Genomic DNA, 7,577 nt, shown 5'->3' on the forward strand with positions numbered 1-7,577 from the left:
AAGCTTTTGGTCTGTACTTGCTTTTCTGATAAAAGTTTTCCAACTGTTTAGTTGTGTAAAGACAGCAGTCACACTGTTTTTTATATACTGTAATTTTATATAGTTATTTTATATAATTAAGGTTTACAGCTCAGACATTAGACAGAAATCTGGAAAAGAAAAGAAAAGAAAAGAAAAGATGCCAATATTTGAAAGTAGAGATCTTCTTTCATCCTCTGTACTTTAAACAGAGTCAGCTGAAAAACAACCATCGTCTCTGCGTACACAGGATTCCCACCCCTGTGTGTTATCTGCAGTGAACGTCCTAATTTAACCCGTTGCATCATCACATTCGACTCTCATTGGATGCCCTCATCCAGGTAAAAAGCCCTGTGATTGGCTGAAGTCTCATCACTGACTGGGGCCTAGAAAAGGTGCAAATGTTTAGTTTTCTCTTGAGTCTACCTGAATTACAATCTGCACAAAGGTGAGTAGGGGATTACTGGCAAATGATGACATAAAATACTGCCAGAGTTATGCAGGATTAAGGGCGTGGCGTCTGTGAGTGACGGATGGGGACCTGAGGACGGTCAGTAGCCCAGAGATGTGTGCATGGCCCTTCTCAGCTATTTGTCAAAGCCTTTTATACAGACGTACAGAACTAAAGTATGGACAGAAATCTGTGCCACTGAAAACACAACGTGAATGATTTCTATCGGAATTTGTTTAGACAGCGAATCATCTAAAAAAACTAAAAGAGAAAGTGCTAGCTGTTGATCTCCTGCTTGTTTCCATGGAGCTCACATTAGCCTGCTGGTTGTCTGAACTAGCTAACCAGTGATTAGCTGACTAACTGACCTGAACGGTGATGATCCATCAGGACCAGGTGCAGACCTCCTACCGTGGATCCACCAGAGGTTTTACCTTCACTCTGTACAGCAGGAGGACGAGACGACGTCCTGCAGCTGATTGGCTGTTGGAGCTCTGATTGGCTGATGGAGCTCTGATTGACTGTTGGAGCTCTGATTGGCTGTTGGAGCTCTGTGGATCTGCTCACTCTCCCTTGGTGACCCTAAGTGTGACACAGCGAGACAGAACCTGAATCTGAATTGTGAAAACCCAATGTAGAAAGTTGAGTTGTCAGTGTGGATGTAATAGAAACTGGGACACTTTTGTCTCAGCTAGGTACTTCTGGTAGCCATCTACAAGCTTCAGGCAGGTCTGTGGTGACTTAGTTTGTTGGTTAGTTGGTTAGTTGGTTAGTTAGCCCATTGCCGACCCACGGCTCCCATGTTTCAACAGACTCTGTGTTACTTGCTTTTTTACTGAAACGTCGTATTTGAAAGCCGACTCTTGATCGCAGTGATGTAGCCAATCACAGGCAAATATCATATATCCCAGCTGACTCAGGGCGAAGGCCGAGGACACCTGGACAGGTAACACAGGGCTACAGTCAACAGTGTGGTGAACAGTCGTCTGTTTGGAAGGAAAAAGGAGGAGAAGAAGGAAAAATTAAGAAAAAAAGAGGAGAACTGAGAGTTTCTTTTGACTTTGCTGCCTTTCTGATTCACTTGAATGTATTTTCTTAAACTTCAGTACCGGCTGATGGTAGGGGGCGCTGTGGTTATGAAGGTCGTTGGCTGGATCCCAGCTGGTAACATATATATGTATATATATATATAACATCTATATTCTAACACACATTTTAAGCATCTGTTGTTAAACTTTGAGATACAACGAACTGGGTCATTAAATATCAGATATCTGTTGCTCTCTGGTCACCGCCACACAAACAGCTTTCACTTGTGTGTCATTTGCTACTAACTTATTGTGGGGCTGCAGGTGGATCAGTGGTCAGCACCGTGGCCTCACAGCTAGAAGGTCGCCGGTTGGCGTCCCGGTGAGGACACCCGGGATCTTCCTGCGTGGAGTCTCCATGTTCTCTCCGTGCAGCGTGGGTTCTCTCCGGGTTCTCCGGCTTCCTCCCACAGTCCACAAACATGCTGAGGTTAATTGGTGATTGTAAATTGTCCGTAGGTGTGAATGTGAGTGTGCTTGGTTGTCTGTCTCTAAGTGTAGCCCTGTGATAGACTGGTTACCTGTCCAGGTGAACCTGCCTTCACCCTGAGTCAGCTGGGATAGGCTCCGCCCCCCATGACCCTGGTGAGGATGAAGGTGTAGAGATGATGGATGGATGGATGTTCAACTGATAAAACTGTTCATCTACAACAGCACATTAAAGATTAATGACTGATGTGATTATTCTCTAATTTGTTGAATCCTTTAAGGTAACGATGTCTTGCACTCTAATTAACAGACACACAATTTAATCACAGTCAGGAGGGACATGTGGTTCTGTATGGAGCTCAGACACGACGATTCACCACATATCAACTTTCACTTGTGGCTTTTCTTTTTTTTTTTTTGTTGTTGCTTTTTTTGCCAAAAAACAAAAACTTAAGTCAGCTGTTCCTTCAGATCTTGTTTCCTGTTTCCAACTTCAGTTTCAGCAGAACCTGCTTCCTGTTTAAGGAGTGAACACTGACACACAACTGCTTTAGTACTTGAAGAAGCCCTCGAACTGTCACAGTATTCTAGATGGAAACGAGCCGACTGTAAATGGAAAAGTTGACATCAACCACAAGCAACAACTGCACATGAAAATGAGAAAAAGCTGCAGTCCTACAGGGCTCAATCATGGAAGTATTACACAGATGCACTAATTGTCTCTGTGATGAAGATCAGTATGAAACCACCCCAGACTGCTCCTGATGAAGTCATGGATTAGTGCCTACAATAGAGGTGCTTCAAGTGAGCGATGAGTCAGACTCATAAATGGGAACAGCAGTGTTTACTGCACACAAAGCAGGTGAAATAGGGTTAAATGTTGTCCTTAAGCCACAGCTGTGAGCTTGTAGTTTGTCCTATAACAGTTATTAAACTTTCATCTTGCATTCCTTTCCTTGACCACATGCTCCTTCCACTCCACTGCCTACTAATTAACAACATCCAAGCACATCATTACAATACCCATAAAACACGTCTGCGCTGAAATGAGTGTTGACGCAGTGATCAGGCAGTTGCTCATATGACCGAGCTGCCCAGGAGGCATCTTGCTTTGTCTGCATTGTTAGATGCTCTCCTGCTGACCCGCCCTGTGACCTGCAACCCATCGAGTCCGTCTCAGAGGAGCAACGTTCTGCTTTTTATTGCCACATTATTTATTATTTATTATTGTCAGCATCTGATATCTGATTAAGCGCAGAGGAAGCATTCTCGGGCTGCAGGTGTCTCAGTGGTCAGCACCGTCGCCTCAGCCCTGTGATAGACTGGTTACCTGTCCAGGTGAACCTGCCTTCACCCTGAGTCAGCTGGGATAGGCTCCGCCCCCCATGACCCTGGTGAGGATGAAGGTGTAGAGATGATGGATGGATGTTTAGACAGTTAATCTGTTTCCGTGTTTTCTGTTTCTACACTAACGATGGCTGCTGAAAAACACTGCTCTCTAAATATTAAAAAAATACATAAATCATTAACTGCAAACCTTTCGACTCTTTGTGTGGGTGTGTTCGAGTCGTACTGGAGGCGGCTGTGCCTCAGGTGGTACAGCGGGTCGGTCATTGATCAGAAGGTCGGCGGTTCGATTCCTGTAACCTGCGTCGTGGTCGTTGTGTCCTTGAGCAGGACGCTTCACCACCTGCCTGGTGTGGATGCGTATGAATGGATGGAGGTGGTGGTTGGAGGGCAGGATGGCAGCCAGGCCTCTGTCAGTCTGCCCCGGGGCAGCTGGGGCTACAGCCGGAGATACCACCACTGCTGCATTAATCTGATCTATTATTATTATGAGTGGCCGTGCAACAGGTCCGGTCCATCAGCTCCATCTCATCAGAGGCCTGGGCCTCTCCATAAATTCACTCCTCCTCCTCCACCACAGAGACAACAGGGAATCGACCAGTTCTCCATCCACGTTGAAGCACCGTGCTGACCAACTATCTCCAGTGTGGACAGATATTTTCCTCACCTCACTGGAGACATGCTCCAAGACCTACACCATCATCTCCGTCCCCACAAAACCAAGTAACACTGGACTGGATGACTACATATCTACAACTTGACTGCTAGGGTCATGAAGTCATTGAGTGCCCTGTGCTGTCCCACTGTAGATCCATCACAGAGCCACTCCTCGAGCCTCTGCAGTTCACCAGCAGAGCCAACAGGTCTGTAGACCGTGCTGTTAATATGGCTTCCCGCCTCATGCTGCAGCAGGATGCTTTGCTTGTGGGGCAGATGCGTGGGATGGACGAAGTACATTTCAAGTATTTTCGGATGTCGGCCCACAGATTTGATGACTTGTTGCATTCGACCCTTCATCAGACATTCAAGTACTCACATTTGCTCTATAAAAGTACAAGAGACTTGCTGTCACCCTTCGTATCCTTGGCTCAGGAAACAACCAACAACAGAGCTGCATGATGGGACTCTTTTCACGGCATTCACAGGAACAAACCTTGATGATGCCCAGCAAATCTACAACTACCTTCACTCACGTGCCAGGAGGATGGTAGAAAACAGTTTTGGCATCCTGGCAGCATGATGGCGAATCCTGAGACGACCAATTGAATTCCACCTGGTGAAAACTGTGAAGGCTGTGAAGGCCTGTGTGGCACTGCACAGAACACCCCGTCCACCCGCTACAACCCACCCAGGTCCACAGGCTCTTCACCACCAACGGGCCATCCAGTGGTAGCAGGCGACGACACCTTGTTGGCCACTGGCCGTCTCAGCAAAGCACGATCAACAATCTCAGCTCAAAATGACTTCAAGTCATTCTTTCTGACACCAGGTACCCTGGCAGGAGAATGTGCTGAGAAGAGCATGCTGAAGAAGTACAGGACTGGTTCTACTGGTTGCCAGTCTGACCCCTCATCACCCCAACTTCAGAGCTCTCCTGGAAAAGACCTTCGGCGTTCACCTCCGTTCCTCTGCCGCTTCATGTTCTGTAGGGAGTCTATCCCAGCTGACTCAGAGTGAAGGCAGGTTCACCTGGACAGGTAACCAGTCTATCACAGGGCTACACTTAGAGACAGACAACCAAGCACACTCACATTCACACCTACGGACAATTTACAATCACCAATTAACCTCAGCATGTTTCTGGACTGTGGGAGGAAGCCGGAGAACCCGGAGAGAACCCACGCTGCACGGGGAGAACATGAAGACTCCACGCAGGAAGAGATTTAACGCCAGGACCTTCTAGCTGTGAGGCCACGGTGCTGACCACTGATCCACGGTGCTGCCTGAGAGAGCCAAAGCCATTTCATAGATTATGACCAAGAACACGTATTTAATCCTATCTTAACCTTTCCTCATGTCGCTTGCTGTTGTTTGAATGACGAACTTGTGAGATAATGATGAACACGTGTTTTTGTGTTTTTAACAGCAATCCTGCAGTGAAGCAATTCAGTATGTGACAGTTTTCTGTCTAAGGTCATCGTTTCGCTTCACTGAAGCCTCAACTTGTGGTATTGCTGCTGTTTGTATTCAAGGGAGGGTTTTATGGCATCGCACCTGTTTGTTTGTTCAGGCGATGACTCATGTATCTGTGCCGCGTTGCTGCAGGCGGCTGCTCGCCATCTTGTTCTAATCTGTTGTCGTTTGGAACGATACACCAGGGAATAACAATGCATTTATCTCTGAGCTTTTATTGTCTTTTTCTGGTCAAAATTTAAAAGGGAAATACCACCGTGCTTTCAATGAAAGGTAAAAAAAAACAAGTGTGTTCACACTGAGTATCTGTCAGCCAGAGATGTGTATGCATGGTGATGCTCACGTCCTAGAAGTAATGAGCCAGGCACTACGTTCTCGCTTGTAACACAACGTTTCAGGCAAAGTATTTCATTTTTTCACCCTAAACCATGTAGTGTATGCTGAAGATGCCAGCTGCAGCGTGTCAGACACAAAGCCCTGCAGAGGACAGTCAGAGGAGCTCAGAGGGTCTCCTCTGTCCAAGAGCTTCTCCAGAGCTGCTGCAGGAGCAGGACCCTGAACATGGTCAGGGACTCCTCACAGCCTCTCCATCAACCGTCTGAACTGCTGCCATCAGCCAAACGTTTCTGGAACGTTAGAGGAAGAACCAGAACCTCCTCTGTCCACTGTCCTCTGTTGTAAAGGATTAAAGCCTTCTCCTTCCCAGAAGAGCTGAGGCTCTTATAGATACAAACATAAACCCCATACTGAACCTTACAGATGAACATGGGATGTCATCAGAGTTCATGTGCGTGTAAAGGCAAACGTCCCAATACTTTTGGCCACATAGTATATTATATTAGCTGTAATAGAACAAAACCCAGGTTCGTGTCCTCCAGGTGGAACACCTGAACTTCACACGTGGGCCCCTCTGGACCGTCAGCCCGCTCATCAATCCCTTGTGACACAACATGGCAGAGAGATAGCTGCACTTCTCACGGAGTGAATCTGGTCAAATAACACAAAGACAGGCTGAAATCAAACACACAGACATGACCAAGGGCCTGCATGTCTGCATGTCTGTCTGTCTGTCTGTGTTGGCCTTAAAGCGACAGCATCCTGCTATGCTAACCCTAATGCCTGCAGTGTTTCTCATAATGTAAGTGATATAGAAAGCATGATCATGAATTTCAGGATTTGATTTAAGACAAACAAAAAAACATGTGTGTGTTTCAAGCATCAGCTCAGCGCTGCAGCGTCTGCATTTCATTCCACGGTTTACTCCACTTCATCAGAATGAGAACAATATGGGGAAAATCATGACCCAAGAACACCAGGGGCTTGAAACCAGATCCCCTTTCACAGCCACTTGCAAAACAACTTTTCTTTATAATGTAATGCAATGTTGATCAGAGCCCTGCTGCGCCAGCAAGCTGCGGAGGCATTTTTAATTGTTGCAGGTGGTCTGGCTCGCCGATCATAGCTGTGATGCTCAGGGATCTGCAAATAAAACTCCAAAGCATGCATGTGCAAATGGGTACACAAACAAGAGAGCTGGGTCCAAGACAGCTGCGTCTGGAGCCGCTGTGCCAAGGTTCATCGCCTGAGTTAACAGCATGGCTTCCTCGTGCCTTATGTCACTGACTGAGTGCAGAAAGCGGCTGTGAATTAAAAAGCCGGCTATTGCCAGGCCGACAGAAGGCTTTTTGATTATTTGGACAATTCTGAGCTGAAAAACAAAGTGTGAAATTGCAGTTGAATAAAATGCCACAAAACTGAAAACATCAGGACAAGGGACGAGCGCTCAGTGAAACTATCTGAATGTTAAAGGAAGCGTCACTAACGTGGACTCCAAGTGCTGCCGTGTTTCTGAACCCCAGAGCCTCTGAGGAAAGGTTCACACAAACTGATGCTGCGTCCCTTCATATCATTTTTTAACTCATAAATTCTATCCATCCATTTTTTTATACTCCACTTTATTCTCTGTAGGTCATGGGGGGCGGAGCCTATCCCAGCTGACTCAGGGTGAAGGCAGGTTCACCTGGACAGGTAACCAGTCTATCACAGGGCTACACTTAGAGACAGACAACCAAGCACACTCACATTCACACCTACGCTCTTCCGATCCACGT

Source organism: Stegastes partitus, unplaced genomic scaffold (assembly GCF_000690725.1).
Source record: "Stegastes partitus isolate 25-593 unplaced genomic scaffold, Stegastes_partitus-1.0.2 Scaffold726, whole genome shotgun sequence".
NCBI lineage: Eukaryota > Metazoa > Chordata > Actinopteri > Pomacentridae > Stegastes > Stegastes partitus.